Below are 18,573 nucleotides of genomic sequence, written 5' to 3'. Positions count from 1 at the left end.
AATTCGTCTCGACACTTTTGAATTCACAATGACACTCAAATTCTAGACCTAGTTGAACAACCAAACACCTCCGAACTCAATTTGCAACTAGACTACATCAAAAATATATATTTTATTTTTTAAGGGGGCGAGATTAAGTTATTCATTTTTATGAGAGCTAAAATGCAATTTCACTATTGTATTGGCTTGTATATTGATAGTTTTCAAAAGAACTGAATCAAAATTCTAGCATTTTTAGAAGGCCAAACTATAATTTTATCATGTATTAACTTGAGATTTTATCCAATTTGAGGACTAAAGCGTCAATTTTCTATTTGATAGAAGGGGTGGGGCCCCTCCTTTCACTATTGTACTAAACCAACAAGGAATCTAAAACTAATTGAAACAAATACCGAACACTTGGTGTCCATATTTGAATGTCATGGTTTAATATCAGAGACATCTATTATAATAAAAAGCACAAAAGATGGCTTGTCACGTGACTCTCTTTAATACTTTCTAAATTTTTCCTTAATTTTTTTTCAATTTTTATTTATTTATCCACCTACCGAAAGGAAAAATTAATATGAAAGGGTAAAGCCAAAAATTTTTTGTTGGAGGGCAGATAAAATTAAATTTTTTTATGTTAGAATATTTTAAATTCATTTATTAATATTTTTTAGGGGTCAAAATACAATCATTTCATTTAACAAAGGAACTTAAAAAAAATTAAATTAATTTATTAAAATTTACGGGAAGTTAAAAGTGTAATTTAAATCATTTAACTAAAAGATCCATTCCTTTCTTTGCATCTCTTCTCACCTGTAGTTCTATGTTTGTAAGAAGGTCATTCTATATATCAATTAATGCTTACTATTATATATTTGGCACCAACAGACGATTAGAGAATCAGGTCACTTGACACAACAAACATTTTGTTGAGACTTAATAACCTTACAATAAGGATTTAGAGCAATTGAGTTGGGCCAATAAACAATCCATTAAATAGACCGGCATGCTAACAAACCAATATTGTCAAATAGACGACAAATAATCACATATTGGTTTGTCTGGACGTTAAGTATAAATATCTAAGTACGGTTCTCACCTTGGGCATTTTTGCTCTTTCATTTTTACCATCTTGAATTTGCTTTCAAATTTTATCCCCACCATTTGTTGATTTAAACAATTGAATATTTCGAAGTACAAAATTTGATAATTTCAACGCTTATCAAGGGTGAATTTAAGGGGCGCTGAGGGGCTTTAGCCTCCTCTCTAATAAAAAATTGTTTGTTTAGTTTCCTCTCAAATAATAGAATTATAAATTAATATAATGATAATATTATACTTTAATCCCTTAAAAAATGAGAAAAAAATTCTTTTTAATTCCTTTAAAAATTGATGAAATTATAAATTAATAAATGATAAAATTATGTTTCGACCTCTCAAAAAATTATAATTAAATTTTGACCCATCTAAAAGAATTTATAGATTCGTCCTGACGCTTATGAACTCACACTGACAAATTCTAGGCCTGGTCGAACAACCAATCACTTCTGGACTTACAACTAAGGGTTTGTTTGATTGCCAGTAAAATATTTTTCGTAAAATGATTTCGGGAAAATGTTTTACTTTTCTGTAAAATGATTTACTGAAAAATATTTTCTAGTGTTTGATTGAATCTGTGTAAAATATTTTCGGCTGTTTGGCAGATTTCCTGGAAATATTTTTCGAAAAAATTGTTTTTACATATATTGATATGTATTAATAAATTTTTATATTTTAAATTATTTTTACATATATTGCAATGATTTATTTATAATAATACTCAATTATTAAGCTACAATATTAATCGTTATAAATTGAAAAAAATTAATATCAAATAAATTATTTGTAATTGTGTTAAAAAAACAAGTATTGAATAATTAAAAAAACAAGTTACTGGAAAATCGATAAACAGAAGCAATTTTCTACCGGAAATGAAGGAAGGAATAAAGGAGGCGATAGAAAGGAGAGCACGGAAAATGTCTTATGGAAATTGAAAGGGTAAGACATTTTCCCTAAAATGTAACCCATTTTCCCTTGTTTTGGAGTTCATTTTCCAAATGGAAAATGTTTTCCGCCAATCAAACGCTGAAAAGTTGGAAATGATTTTCCGGAAAATAAATTCCTTCAATTAAACAGACCCTAAATCACATAAAAAATATATATTATTTTTTAAGTATACTTGATCATGACTATGGTATAATTTATATAAAACATATTTTTTTAGATATAAAATAATTAAACATAAATATGAAGAATTATATTATAAATAAAGTAAACATATAAATAATATTATTATTAATTATTAAATTAAAATAATACTTAAGTTATATACTTTTATAATATTATCTTAACAAACTCGTAATAACAAGGATGAAGTAACGAATATTGAGAATTTATACTTGTGTTTTATTTTGTATGAATAATTTGTGAAATTCTCTTTAAATTTGATTGTGATCATTATTCTTAAATATTTGCAAACATTTTTTATCGAGAAAAATTACCAAATTGATATGATTAATATGATTAAAAAATAAATATGAAACCTTAAAAAAATGTCACACGTCTAAAACTGTTATTAGTAGAAATCTTTACTAATATTATTATGGGTGAACCATTCAATGTCGCTAAATTATTAGTAAGTTTACATTGTGGTCACTCTACTTAAAAAAAATTACAAAATGATCATTGAATTATTTAAAAGTTACTATTTAAGTGAGTGGGTTGTTAGAATTGTTGATGTATGGTCTTCTATATTTGTACCATTTGCATAAATCGAAAGCTCTCTTTTCTATTTTTTGTTGCAGTTCAATGATCATTAATTTTCTAATGATTTATTTAATCGAATCATTTGAATTAGTCGGATCGATGAATCAATGGCTTGACCAATTTGATCACTTGTTCAGTTTTGAAAAAGCTTGTTTTAAAACATAAAATGAGGTCATTATATTGGGGGATACGACTTGAGAAGTAAGCATTGTATGATGAAAATATACTAATTCTAAAACAAAAATAATCAATGTTTTAGACTTATTATGTTGATGAAAAAGATATTAATTTAAATCGTAATGTAATGAAAATTTTCAATATAGTATAACACAAATACATTAACTTATTAAACTTGTTTTTTTTTCTCCAAGACTCGATTTTTTTAAAGGTCATTTTGGTATTAAACCAAGGGCGAAATCAAAAATTTTTAAGGAGAGCGAGATTATGTTATATATTTTTATGAGAGTTAAAATGCAATTTCACCATTGTATTGGCTTGCAAATTGATGGTTTTCAAAAAGACTAGCATTTTTTGAATGCCAAACTATAATTTCATAATATATTAACTTAAGATTTTATACAGATTAGGGACTAAAACATCAATTTCTATTTGAAGGGGTTTCTCTTGTATTAAACTAATAAGGAATCTAAAACTAATTGAAACAAACACCAAACACTTGGTGGTCATCTTTGAATGTCATGGTTTAATATCAGAGGCATCTGTTACAATAAAAAGCACAAAAGATGGCTTGTCACGTGGCTCTCTTTAATACTTCTTAAACTTTCCCTTGATGTTTTTTTTTCGATTCGTTTTGTATTTATCCACCTACCGAAAGGAAAAACTAATATGAAAGGGCAAAGCCAAAATTTTTTTGTTGGAGGGCAGATAAAATTTAAAAAGTTTATGTTATAATATTTTTAATTCATTTATTATTTGTTATGAGGAGTCAAAATATAACAATTTCATTTAACAAAGAAACTTAGAAAATTAAATTCATTTATTAAAATTAACGGAAAGTTAAAAGTGCAATTTAAATCATTTAACCAAAAGACCCATTCCTTTCTTTACCTCTGTTTTCACCTGTGTTTTTATGTTTGCAAGAAGGTCATTCCAAATTTAATTAATGTTTATTATTATCTATTTGGCACCAACCGTCAATCAGAGAATCGCGTCACTTGACACAACAAGTATTTTGTTGAGACTCAATAACCTTGCAAGAAGGATCTAGAGCAATTGAGTTGGGCTAATAAACGATTCATTAAATATACCGGCATGACAACACACCAATATTGTCAAATAGACAACAAATAATCACATATTAGTTTGTTTGAACATTAAGTATAAATATCTACGTACAATTCTCACCTTGGGCATTTTCACTCTCTTCATTTTTACTATCTTGAATTTGCTTTCAAAATTTATCCCCACACTTTGTTGATTTAAACAACTAAACATTTCAAAATACAAAATTTGATATTTTCAAAGCGTATCAAAGGTGAAGTTAAAGGGTAGTGAAGGGCTTTAACCTCCCTCTAATAGAAAATTGTTTGTTAAGTCTCCTCTAAAATAATAGAATTATAAATTAATATAATGATAAAATTGTACTTGGACCTTTTAAAAATGGGAAAAATTTTCTTTTAAATTCCCTTAAAAATTGATGGAATTATAAATTAATAAATAATAAAATTATATTTTGTCCTCTCAAAAAATTATAAGTAAAATTTGACCCCTCTAAAAAAACTTATAGATTCATCTTGACACTTATGAACTTACGATGACACTCAAATTCTAGACCTGGTCGAACAACAAATCACTTCAGGACTTACAACTAAATCTCATCATAAAATATATATTAATTTTGAAATATGCTTAATCATGACTATGGTATAATTTATATATAACATATATTTTTAGATATAGAATAATTAAACCTAAATATGAAGAATTATGTTATAAATAAAATAAACATGTAAATAATAATATTGTTAATTATATAATAATCAAACAATAAAAATGATTTATTAAAAAGCTTACGAGCTTGCTCATAAATTTAAATGAATTAAACATGTCTTATTAATGTTTGATTGATTTAATAAATTAGTCTTAAAATCTTATTCATTCGACTTAATAAATAAACAAATGATATGATATGTTTAATATATTTTTTCTGTCATTATCGATTATGAATACTTGATATCAATTTTAGGATAAAGATTTTTTCCAAAATTTTTGAGATAGATTAATAAACGTCTATAAACAAAATTAAATATTATGTAATAATACTTAAATTATATATTTTTATAATATTATCTTAACAAACTCGTAATAACAAGGATGATGCAACGAAGATTGAGATTTTATATTTGAGTTTTATTTTGTATGAGTGATTTGTGAAATCCTCTTTAAATTTTATTATAAATATTGTCGAAATCGTTTTTTGAAAATAAAAATTTAGTTGTCGACTTTAAAAATAAAACTGGAGTAGCCACCGATCCTTTATTAAGGTGTGATCGGCCCACCTTAAAAAATATTTTGGCCTACGAATTTTGAGAAAATGAGTCCGGGAGTCAGTTACGCATGAGGAAGGGTTAGCACCCTCGTAACGCCCAAAATCGGTACCAAATCGATTATTTGATGTCTTAGTGTCGAAGGTTAAAAAGATTTTTAAAACAACTCAAATGATGAAATCGAAAAGGATACTCAATTGTTCAAGTCATGTAAAGAAATCGAGTCCCAATACGTTAGGGTACAATTTCTCAAAATTCTCGAACTTTGAATATCACTTTTATTTTATGCGAAAATTTTCATTTTGGGAAAGTAACATGCCACACCCAATACGTTAGGACACGACAAGTTAAGCTCCAAAAAATGATTTTTATACTCATGCATTTTGAATAAAAATGTTCTCGGTTATTTAGGATTAACAAAGAAGATCAGAACCCAATACGTTAGGGCTCAATTTTCTCAGAATTCCAAATACCGAATTGTACCTTTTGTTAGAAAATTCTTATTTCGAGAAGTCAAAATATCATGACCAGTAAGTTAGGACCTGACATTTTTGGATTTCCAAGAACAAGCTTCTGTTTGAAATTTGCATGAATTTATTTTAAAATGAATACCTAGTTTTCTAAATTCACCAAGAAATAATCGCAATCCAATAAGTTAGGATACTGTTTTTCTCGAGAATCATGAATGCCAAATATTTGAAAATTTATAAAAGACGATGATTTAATCACTCGGTCAAGACCAAAATATATTTTCTTTAGAAATGTGGTCAATATTAATGCATAGCATGAATCCATTATTTCAATTTAAACTACATATGTATATGTATTTACAAAATATATAAATACAAGTAAGTAAATTTGAAAATATGTGGGCATATATTAAAGCATATATATAAGCATACATACAAAACAAAACACATATAATAACTTCTAAAAGAATGTATATGTGCAAGAATAAGAAAAATGCACATGTATTATAAAATACAAGTGTACACATATATATATACTTATTTATAAAAACCATGAAAACAAACTATATCAAATATGTGTGCATAAGGATTAAAATATGTATGTATATATGTATTTTCAAAATATAAGTATGAGAAGCATATATTAAAACAGGTATATATAAGTATACGTATATAAAATAAAAAAATGAAATATATAAAACAAAACAAAAACCTATTATAATTTCTAAGAAAATATGCATGTATATATATTTACGCGAACTTTATGAAAATAAGATAAAAATATAAAAATATGCATATGTGTATATATTTACAAAAGAAAAATGTATAAGTATATATAATATAAAGTATATGAAAGTTAAGGAAATAAAATGAAAATAAGGAAAAACGTATGTATAAATATATGCATGTATTTATAAAGGTTTTTTTAAAAAATATGCACCTAGATATTATATGAGAAAAAAAATGCGTAGGTGTATGTATTTTTTAAAAAAACGTTTCGAAAATGAAAGACACAAAATATAGGCTTTGTACAAAAATGTAAATATTTATAAAAAGAAAATTTTGTATGAGAACTAAAAGTATAAAGAAATTATATATGTATATATATATTATAAAATAATATAAGCATATAAAAAAATGGGGACGAAAATGCAACAAGCGAATGATATGGAGGGCCTATTTAGCAATAAACCACCTTCCAAAACGCTGTGCATTGACACGGACCAAATTGAAACCGAAATAAAATATGCAGCTAAATTTTAAAAGACAAAATGGGTTAAATTGAAACGTAGCACAAGAAGAAGGGCCTAAATGTGCAATTGGACCATTGAAAGGAATAGGCGTGGACCCCACCCCTTCCAAGCTTCACTTATTTAAAACAGGTTTTCTAAAACCCAATTGCAGCAGTAGAATAAAAGCTGTGATTTCACTGCAAGGGTTTCAAACCCTTTTCCATTGCAGCTCTCGGCCTACGGCCGATCCAAATCTCAGCCCTCCAACTCCTATTCGAAACGAAGCAGGCTTGGATCGTTGACGGCGAGTCCCCGCAGGTAAGAAACCCTTCCTTCTATACTGCTATTTTACAAAAAAAAAAACATAAGCATAAAAAAAATGAAAACAAATGAATTGCAACCACCTCTTAATTTTAAAAATCCTTTGTATTTTCTGTTCCCCCTTTACAGATTTGAAATCGGCCTTTTATAGCCGGAATGGAGAAGAAAAGAAAAGAAGAAAAAATCCAATGAAATCTATTCTGTTATTTGTTGGCCTATTGCTGCCCGATTTTTGCTATTCTGTTCTGCTTTCTCTTCTTTGTCGTATTGTTTGTTGTCGCAGGTATAACGTGGCATGAAGCGGCGCATGTTGGGGAGGGTCGTGGTGCGAGATTCGCGGCGGCGAGCGAGGACGAGCGGTGCCAGCTTGCTGCGGCGCTAAGCAGAAGCTAGGGTTTCTGCTAGTCTGTTTTTTTGTGGGCTAGGTTTAGGATTATTGGGTTAAAAAGGTCTGGGCCAATTGGGCCTTATTACAGCTGCCCCTCTTTGCTCGTTGTCGTGTAACAGGAATAGAGCAAAGACTAAAAAGCCCAATTGTGCCCGGTCTTACTGAGCTTCAACTTCTTCAATGCTTTTCTTCTTTAAGTAGCCTCATTCCTTCCTACTGCATCTTCAGAGGTATAGGAACTAGTGCTTTGATCCACTCCACTGCAACGTCAGGGAGATAAGATTCGTACTTTGTGGCTTCTCAAAAGAAAAATTTGCTATCTTTAGTCTGCTCCACTACAACTTCAGGGAGATAAGACTTATAGCTTCAATTAGTTCTGCTATAATTTAAGGGTAAATCTTGACGCAATCTGCTCTACTGCAACTTCAGAGAGATGAGATTTGCGGTTTTAATCCACTCCATCGCAACTTCAAGGAGATAGGATTGGTTACTTTTGTTTGCTCCACTGCAACTTCAGAGAGATAAAACTTGTATCTTTGATCTACTTCACCACCTGTATGGAAAGACAATATCTGCTTTCTTCGATCGATTCCACTATCGACCGGGGAGATAGAATTACTGGCTTTAATATACTCCACTGCAACTTCAGGGAGGTAAAATCCGCCATCTTTGATCTGCTCCACTACTGCTTAGGGAGGCAAGATCTGTAATCTTCAATCTATTCCACTGTTGCCTAGGGAGATAGAATTACTGGCTTCAATGTACTCCACTGTAACCACAGGGAGGTAAAATCTGCCATCTTTGATCTGCTCCACTACTGTTTTGGGAGACAATATCTGAAATCTGTGATCTATTCCATTGCTGCCCAGGGAGATAGAAATTCTGGCTTCAATGTACTCCACTGTAACCTCAGGGAGGTAAAATCCGCCATCTTTGATCTGCTCCACTTCTGCTTAGGGAGACAAGATCTGAAATCTGTGATCTATTGCACTGCTGCCCAGGGAGATAGAATTACTGGCTTCAATGTACTCCGCTGTAACCACAGGGAGGTAAAATCTGCCATCTTTGATCTGCTCCGCTACTGCTTAGGGAGACAAGATCTGTAATCTTGAATTTGTTCAACTACAATGTCAGGGAAACCAGATCCGCCGTCATAGCTTCAATCTGTTCCACTGCACCGCTAAGGAAGTAAGATCCACCGTTGTGGCTTCAATTCTTTTTAATTGCAATATCAGGGAAACCAGATCCACCGTCGTAGCTTCAATTTGTTCCACTGCACTGCTAAGGAAGTAAGATCCGCCGTTGTGGCTTCAATCTTTTTAATTGCAATATCAGGGAAACCAGATCCACCTTCGTAGCTTCAATCTATTCCACTGCACTGTTAAGGAAGTAAGATCCACCGTTGTGGTTTCAATCTTTTTAATTGCAATATCAGGGAAACCAGATCCGCCGTCGTAGCTTCAATCTGTTTCACTGCACTGCTAAGAAAGTAAGATCCACCTTCGTGGCTTCAATCTTTTTAATTGCAATATCAGGGAAACCAGATCCGCCGTCGTGGCTTCAATCTGTTCCACTGCACTACTAAGGAAGTAAGATCTACCGTTGTGGCTTCAATCTTTTTAATTGCAATATCAGGGAAACCAGATCCACCGTCGTAGCTTCAATCTGTTCCATTGCACTGCTAAGGAAGTAAGATCCGCCATTGTGGCTTCAACCTTTTTAATTGCAATATCAGGGAAACCAGATCCGCCGTCGTAGCTTCAATCTGTTCCACTGCACTGCTAAAGAAGTAAGATCTGCCGTCGTGGCTTCAATCTTTTTAATTGCAATATCAGGAAAACCAGATCCGCCGTCGTAGCTTCAATCTGTTCCATTGTTAAGGAAGTAAGATCTGCCGTTATGGCTTCAATCTTTTTAATTGCAATTTCAGGGAAACCAGATCCGCCGTCGTAGCTTCAATCTGTTCTACTGCACTGCTAAGGAAGTAAGATCCGCCGTTGTGGCTTCAATCTTTTTAATTGCAATATCAGGGAAACCAGATCCGCCGTCGTAGCTTCAATCTGTTCCATTGCACTGCTAAGGAAGTAAGATCCACCGTCATGGCTTCAATCTTTTTAATTGCAATATCAGGGAAACCAGATCCGCCGTCGTAGCTTCAATCTGTTCCACTGCACTGCTAAGGAAGTAAAATCTATAGTTTCACCAGTTTATTCTCTGGAGAACATGACCTGTATAATTCAATTTATGAACCTAATTATGCCTAGTGATTAGGATGACATGATCAGAATGAATCAGATGCTCCTAACTAGACGTGTATGAATGACATTTGAATGAATGCAGAATGTCATATTTTGAGAATGATCCTTCTTTATCACTTGGGTTATCATTACTCAAAGTTAAAGTTCCATCGCTAATGTGTTATAGCGTCTTCTTGCTCGGCTGGCGTCTCTAAAGAAACACTTAACCAGATTGCCCCCCACTGTAAACCTCCAAGTTTGATCTATTGGGGCGCAAAGTTTGTACCATCTTTCTCCCGTTGTAACCCAAGAGTAAAAAAATTTAGCCTTTTTTCAGTCCTCTGTTATCACAATTCAAGGATACAGGATGTGAAACTCTTTGGTCTCTTACACCATTCCCAGGGTGTCCTACCAAATGCTCATGCACAAATGAAGAATTTTCTTCTCTAAGAACAACTTCTTCTTATTATTCGGTGATCATTGCTTGCTTGTTCATCTAAGCTTTATCACCAACACGACATATTGCCATTTTGTTCAATCGATGTTTTAGACAACAAAATTCAAAGGGATAGTCTTAATTTAAACTCTTCCTTATTAGATTTCCAACCTTTGAACTTGGTGCGTTCTAAACAATAGTCATGTTTAAAGTTCCTATATTATTTAGAAACTTCTAGAGTAATATGAAAAACTTCCCTTATGAAAGTTTTATTAGTCTATTAATCATTACTCTAATGCAACACACTTGCAAAGAGAACAAAATGATGGATAAAATTGAATTGGTTCTGAGCATAACTCGAAATGAACAAATTATCCAAGATAATAAAGATGGATAACAAAGACATTGATTTAGGAATGCGTATCTTGGAAATGAATAAAGTGTTCCAAGAATAACAAAAATAGTATAAGGATTAGGTGCCCCAGATATCGCAACTTGAACTTTACTGTACAGACTTTCTGAAGACCATTCTGAGTTTAACATGTGTTTAGGAGTACTTTGTCAATGCCCCAAGATGTCGCCTACCCTTTCCTATTGATTCAGGTATAGCAAGACCACTGCATGCCCTATTCTGATCAGTATTTGAGCTGGTTCGATAATCTCATGCCCCATTATGATCAATATTTGAGCCGCCCTTTTCGGGTTTTCAACTCAAATCCCCTTCGGTCTAAGGCGCCCTTTGCGGGTTTTCACCTTAACCTCTCCTCCCTTTTTTTTTTTGGAATCAAAGCGCCCTTTGCGGGTTTTCACATTGGTTCCTTCCCTTCTTCAAGTAAAATATCTCTTGACCGAATCTGAATTTACTGGATTAGGCAAGTTTCTTCCATCCATTTCAGCCAGGATTAGGGCTCCTACCGAAAAGGCATTTTTTACAACGTAAGGACCCTCCCAATTCGGCATCCATTTCCCCCTAAAGTCTTTTTGTAGAGGAAGAATTTTTCTCAACACTAGGTCTCCCTCGTGCAATTCTCTGGGTCGGACCTTCTTGTTGTAGGCTCGCATCATTCTTTTCTGGTACATCTGACCATGCTGAATAACCTTTAGCCTTTTCCTTCAATTAGGTTCGACTAATCGTGCCAGGATTGTATCTTCATCTTACTTTAGCTCAGCCAAAACTCGAAAAGAAAAAATTGCAACTTCAATAGAAAAAATCGTAATGAACTAAAGAGAGAGGCACTACTCCGGTAGAGTTTTCACTATATCATTCATGATATTAATCTTGAAAATACTACAAATTTCTGATATCGTACTATTGTTCAGATTGCAATGACAGTGCTTAACCTGGGTAATCCTGGTATCACTATGCGAAGGCATCTTTGAATGCTTGAAGTAACCCAACAACGTATTACTTTTTTCGGTCATGCATGTTCCCTCAAGGTCAAAGTCTCTATTGTCTCCTCGTGAGGTAAAATTTCCTTCCTGCTCTACCATCTTTAATAAGTCCAGAAATAAGCTACAATCCATGTCATCCTCAAAGTTGTGAGATCCCTCTAAACACATGTCTCACTCAAGAGGAGATTCTGAGTCTGTAACAGTGCCACTCATGTCATTGATATTTGGGGACCCATAGTGGGTACCAAAGAATATACAAAAGAATGTATGAATAATATGAATGGACGAATGAATGATTTGGCAGAAAAAATCCAAAAGGAAGAAGAAAACGTAAAGACTGAAAGAACATTTGCTCAAAGATGATTGCAATAATGTATTTATTAAAATAATAATATTCAGACGTGAGCCTATTTCACAAAGAAATTCTTATTGCTTCTAGGCTGAAAGCAACAAGTGTGTTCTGAACATTACTCTAAGTAAGCCCCAGATGCTACAGAGATTTCTTTTACAATCCTATTATTTAGACGCTCTCAAGTTTATAAGGGTGGATACCTAACAAGGTCCCTTTTCAAGTGTGTCTTCATATACGACATTGATATGAGCGCTTTCCAACTCTTCTTCATATGTCGTATTCATCCCATTATCAATGTGATTGGGTAGTAAATTTTCTGCCCTCGATGAGTCACCAAACTTGACAACACCCATGTTGATGAGTCTCTCAACCAGCTTCTTGAAGGCAGTGCAATTCTCTATTGAATGTCCTGTAATTCCCGCATGGTAGTCACATTGTGCGTTCGCATCATACCATTCGGGATACGGAGGTTGTAGAGGCTTCACATGAAAAGGGGAAACAACGTGTTTATCAAATAAGCCTTGATATAACTCTCTATACGACATCGGTATGGGTGTGAACTGAAGCCTTCCTGTATTTGTTCTCATGCAAGGTTCTTGCTTTAAAGGGGCCTGATGGTTGGTGGTCATTGTCTTTGGCTGCCCCACAATAGTTGGTTTTGAGTAGCCCCTATTATACATGCCTGCATTATCCACCTTATTCCCCTTATTCCTTGGGGCTTTTACAGTATCTGGGCGCTCTACTCTTGCCTGTTTTGTTTCTGCTGGGTCATTAAGGGCAACGGGACTGTTTAGATTGCCTCTTAGATTACAACCTGGGCCTGTCGAGTGATTCATCAGTGTCGATGTACCAGTCTGATATTGTTGAGGCTTGATAGTAAAGAGTGCCCCTCGTGGGTGTGCATCTGGCTGGATTTGAACACTTATTGGGATAAATTTTGGGGAATAGGCAGGGTCCTCATTATTATCCCCAAAGTGAACCGCTGGACTTTTCCCTTTTTCTAACCATTTACCCAATAACTGGGTTAATTGGCTCATCATATCTCTTTGGAATTCTAATAGCTGATCTCTCATATCTTGCTGAAATTTGGTCAATTGTTCTTGTATCTGCACTTGCATTTGCTCTAATTTCTCCAACCTTTGGTCCATTTCTCTAGCCTTTGCTTGGGTGCCGTGAGGGTGTTGGTTTTCCAATTTAACTGAAATAATTTTACTCAATTAGGCTCTTTCAATGGATTTTAATGCATATGATGCTATGTAATGCATGAGATGAATGCAAGAAGAGACGTTGATTCTGATTCAATTCCATTTAGAAAACTTTTCTAGAAGACAAATTTCTTTACATAAAGCGGATATATATATACGGCTTTGCCCTCATACTCCAAGTGATGACATCTTCTCCTTCTTCATCTAGATGCTAAGATAAATCTTGCGAATTCTTCAAAAGGGGTATCTCCTCTACCTCTTTTTTACTTGATCCTGGTTATAATCCAACGTCTGTCCATCCCCGTGATGTTCGTTGGCCTCTTTTTAAGAAGGTTCAGCAGCTCTCGAATAATCTTTGTCATCTTGAATCCTTGGGCAACGGAGCCATAGTCGTGTAGTCCTCCATTAAATTATCATCCTTCTCTTATCACGAGTTCTTGGACCATATTCGGACAACCATACTGTCATCCACTTTATCAAGAAACCCATTTTCTTATGACAAGCTCTCTATTTAGCAACTGAACGTGAATCAACACCTCTTTTTTTTAAGATAAAAATGTAATGTCATGACATGCAATCAAAACAAAACACAAAAAGGTCAGTATCATATAAACATAAAATATAACCAAGAAATAGAAAAAAACTCCTATTCGGATATCTACTAAGGTTTAGTGTAGCTCTACCTAGGGCGGGTTCCTAAGGCTCACTATATGAGGCTCAGTTTCTAGAGTAAGGGTACCCGAACCAGCAGATTCCTCGATCCTCACCCATTATAGGCTCATGCAGATCGAGTTCAGTTCAGAGGGATACATTTCCCTATGGCTGCACGGAGATGAAAATCTCACGAATACATAGGTACGGATATATCCCGGAAGCGATCACTACCCTGCACGAAGGTGAAAACCTCATGAAGGACTAGTTTCTTGCTCCCACTTAAAAGGGTAAAATGCAAAATGCAAATGCAAAGTTGCCAACATACCAAGATGAAAAAAAAAATCAATGAATGCGAAGGGAACTCATGAATTTTTTTTAAAAAACTCTTGATTTTCGACACAAAGACAAATATAATCGGTTTATGGCTCGACTCTCAAACGTCCCCAGCGGAGTCGCCAAGCTGTCGAAACCGTTTTTTGAAAACAAAAATTTAGTTGTCGACTTTAAAAATAAAACTGGAGTCGCCACCGATCCTTTATTAAGGTGTGATCGACCCACCTTAAAAAATATTTTGGCCTACGAATTTTGAGAAAATGAGTCCGGGAGTCAGTTACGCACGAGGAAGGGTTAGCACCCTCGTAACGCCCAAAATCGGTACCAAATCGATTATTTGATGTCTTAGTGTCGAAGGTTAAAAAGATTTTTAAAACAACTCAAATGATGAAATCTGAAAAGGATACTCAATTGTTCAAGTCATGTAAAGAAATCGAGTCCCAATACGTTAGGGTACAATTTCTCAAAATTCTCGAACTTTGAATATCACTTTTATTTTATGCTAAAATTTTCATTTTGGGAAAGTAACATGCCACACCCAATACGTTAGAACACGACAAGTTAAGCTCCAAAAAATGATTTTTATACTCATGCATTTTGAATAAAAATATTCTCGGTTATTTAGGATTAACAAAGAAGATCAGAACCCAATATGTTAGGGCTCAATTTTCTCAGAATTCCAAATACCGAATTGTACCTTTTGTTAGAAAATTCTTATTTCGAGAAGTCAAAATATCATGGCCAGTAAGTTAGGACCTGACATTTTTGGATTTCCAAGAACAAGCTTCTGTTTGAAATTTGCATGGATTTATTTTAAAATGAATACCTGGTTTTCTAAATTCACCAAGAAATAATCGCAATCCAGCAAGTTAGGATACTGTTTTTCTCGAGAATCATGAATGCCAAATATTTGAAAATTTATAAAAGACGATGATTTAATCACTCGGTCAAGACCAAAATATATTTTCTTTAGAAATGTGGTCAATATTAATGCATAGCATGAATCCATTATTTCAATTTAAACTACATATGTATATGTATTTACAAAATATATAAATACAAGTAAGTAAATTTGAAAATATGTGGACATATATTAAAGCATATATATAAGCATACATACAAAACAAAACACATATAATAACTTCTAAAAGAATGTATATGTGCAAGAATAAGAAAAATGCACATGTATTATAAAATACAAGTGTACACATATATATATACTTATTTATAAAAACCATGAAAACAAACTATATCAAATATGTGTGCATAAGGATTAAAATATGTATGTATATATGTATTTTCAAAATATAAGTATGAGAAACATATATTAAAACAGGTATATATAAGTATACGTATATAAAATAAAAAATGAAATATATAAAACAAAACAAAAACCTATTATAATTTCTAAGAAAATATGCATGTATATATATTTACGCGAACTTTATGAAAATAAGATAAAAATATAAAAATATGCATATGTGTATATATTTACAAAAGAAAAATGTATAAGTATATATAATATAAAGTATATGAAAGTTAAGGAAATAAAATGAAAATAAGGAAAAACGTATGTATAAATATATGCATGTATTTATAAAGGTTTTTTAAAAAAATATGCACCTAGATATTATATGAGAAAAAAAATGCGTAGGTGTATGTATTTTTTAAAAAAACGTTTCGAAAATGAAAGACACAAAATATAGGATTTGTACAAAAATGTAAATATTTATAAAAAGAAAATTTTGTATTAGAACTAAAAGTATAAAGAAATTATATATGTATATATATATTATAAAATAATATAAGCATATAAAAAAATGGGGACGAAAATGCAACAAGCGAATGATATGGAGGGCCTATTTAGCAATAAACCGCCTTCCAAAACGCTGTGCATTGACACGGACCAAATTGAAACCGAAATAAAATATGCAGCTAAATTTTAAAAGACAAAATGGGTTAAATTGAAACGTACCACAAGAAGAAGGGCCTAAATGTGAATTGGACCATTGAAAGGAATAGGCGTGGACCCCACCCCTTCCAAGCTTCACTTATTTAAAACAGGTTTTCTAAAACCCAATTGCAGCAGTAGAATAAAAGCTGTGATTTCACTGCAAGGGTTTCAAACCCTTTTCCATTGCCGCTCTCGGCCTACGGCCGATCCAAATCTCAGCCCTCCAACTCCTATTCGAAACGAAGCAGGCTTGGATCGTTGACGGCGAGTCCCCGCAGGTAAGAAACCCTTCCTTCTATACTGCTATTTTACAAAAAAAAAACATAAGCATAAAAAAAATGAAAACAAAAGAATTGCAACCACCTCTTGATTTTAAAAATCCTTTGTATTTTCTGTTCCCCCTTTACAGATTTGAAATCGGCCTTTTATAGCCGGAATGGAGAAGAAAAGAAAAGAAGAAAAAATCCAAAGAAATCTATTCTGTTATTTGTTGGCCTATTGCTGCCCGATTTTTGCTATTCTGTTCTGCTTTCTCTTCTTTGTCGTATTGTTTGTTGTCGCAGGTATAACGTGGCATGAAGCGGCGCATGTTGGGGAGGGTCGTGGTGCGAGATTCGCGGCGGCGAGCGAGGACGAGCGGTGCCAGCTTGCTGCGGCGCTAAGCAGAAGCTAGGGTTTCTGCTAGTCTGTTTTTTTGTGGGCTAGGTTTAGGATTATTGGGTTGAAAAGGTCTGGGCCAATTGGGCCTTATTACAAATATATTTTATTTGATTTTAGTTTAATTATAAACTCGATTGCGATAATTATTCCTAAATATTTGCAAACATTTTTTGTTCAGAAAAATTACGAAATTGATATGATTAAGAAGTGAATATGTAACCTTAAATTATTAGTAACTTTACATTGTGGTTACTTTATTTTAAAAAAGTTGCAAAATAATTATTGAACTATTTGAAAGTTTCTATTTAGTCATGGGCTGTCAAAATTGTTGATGTATGGTCTTCTATATTTGCATCATCTGCACTAATCGAAGGTTTTATTTCCTGTTCTTTGTCGCAGATCAATGATCATTAATTTTCTAATGATTTATTTAACTGAACCATTTAAACTAGTCAATTTGATTCGGTGGTCTGATTGATTCAGCCACTTGTTCGGCTTTCAAAATTTTATTTTAAACATAAAATGATGTTATTATATTTAGGGGGAATATGACTTGAGAAGTAAGGACTGTAGATGAAAATATACTAATTTTGAAGCAAAAATAGTCAATATTTCGGACTTATTATATTGATCGAAAAATACATTAATTTAAATTGTAATGTAATGAAAATTTTCAATATAATATAATACAAATACATTAACTTATTAAACTTGTTTTTTTCTCTAATATTCGATTTTTTAAAATATCACTTTGGTACTAAACCAAGGGTGAAGCCAACAAATTATTAAGGGGCAAGATTAAGTTATATATTTTTATGAGAGCTAAAATGCAATTTCATCATTGTATTGGCTTATATATTGATAGTTTTCAAAAAAGACTAAATTAAAATTCTATCATTTTTTGAAGGCCAAATTATAATTGCATTATATATTAATTTAAGATTTTATACAAATTAGGGACTAAAGCACCAATTTTCCATTTGAGGGGGGAAGGCTTGCCCCCCTCTTTCCCTCTTGTACTAAACAAATAAGGAATCTAAAACTAATTGAAATAGACACCAAACACTTGGTGGCCATATTTGAATGTCATAGTTTAATATTAGAGGCATATCTGTTACAATAAAAAGCACAAAATATGGCTTATCACGTGGCTGTCTTTAATACTTCTCAAACTTTCATTTAATGGTTTTTTTTGTTTCAATTTTTGTTGTATTTATCTACCTACTAAAGAAAAAACTAATATGAAATGGTAAAGCCAAGAAATTTTTGTTGGAGGGTGGATAAAATTAAAAAAAATTATGTTAGAATATTTTAAATTCATTTATTAAATTTTATGAAGAGTCAAAATACAATGCTTTCATTTAACAAACAAGCTTAAAAATTATAAATTGATTTATTAAAATTTACGAAAAGCTAAAAGTGCAATTTAAATTATTTAAACAAAAGATCCTTTCATTTCTTTGCTCTCTCTTAACCTATGTTTCTACGTTTGTAAGAAGATAATTCCAAATATCAATTAATGTTTGAATCACAATACAAAAAGTAATTTGTCAAGACTCGATAACCTTGCAAAAAGGATCTAGAGCAATTGAGTTGGGCCAATAAATGATCCATTAAATATTCCAGCATGCCAATACAC

At 32.5% G+C, this 18,573-nt stretch overlaps 2 long non-coding RNA genes across 2 annotated transcripts; both read left to right on the top strand.

Moving 5' to 3' along the window:
- Positions 1-6,658: 6,658 nt before the first annotated feature.
- On the top strand, positions 6,659-7,798 carry LOC107948197 (uncharacterized). Its single transcript, XR_005921634.1, has 2 exons — positions 6,659-7,320; positions 7,607-7,798. It is a non-coding gene; the product is annotated as an uncharacterized lncRNA (long non-coding RNA).
- An 8,591-nt stretch (positions 7,799-16,389) lies between these two features.
- On the top strand, positions 16,390-17,088 carry LOC121224117 (uncharacterized). Its single transcript, XR_005921633.1, has 2 exons — positions 16,390-16,552; positions 16,684-17,088. It is a non-coding gene; the product is annotated as an uncharacterized lncRNA (long non-coding RNA).
- The last annotated feature ends 1,485 nt before the right edge of the window (positions 17,089-18,573 follow it).

This window comes from Gossypium hirsutum, chromosome D12, assembly GCF_007990345.1.
Source record: "Gossypium hirsutum isolate 1008001.06 chromosome D12, Gossypium_hirsutum_v2.1, whole genome shotgun sequence".
Lineage (NCBI taxonomy): Eukaryota > Viridiplantae > Streptophyta > Magnoliopsida > Malvales > Malvaceae > Gossypium > Gossypium hirsutum.
This window is presented reverse-complemented; position numbering and strand designations above follow the sequence as displayed.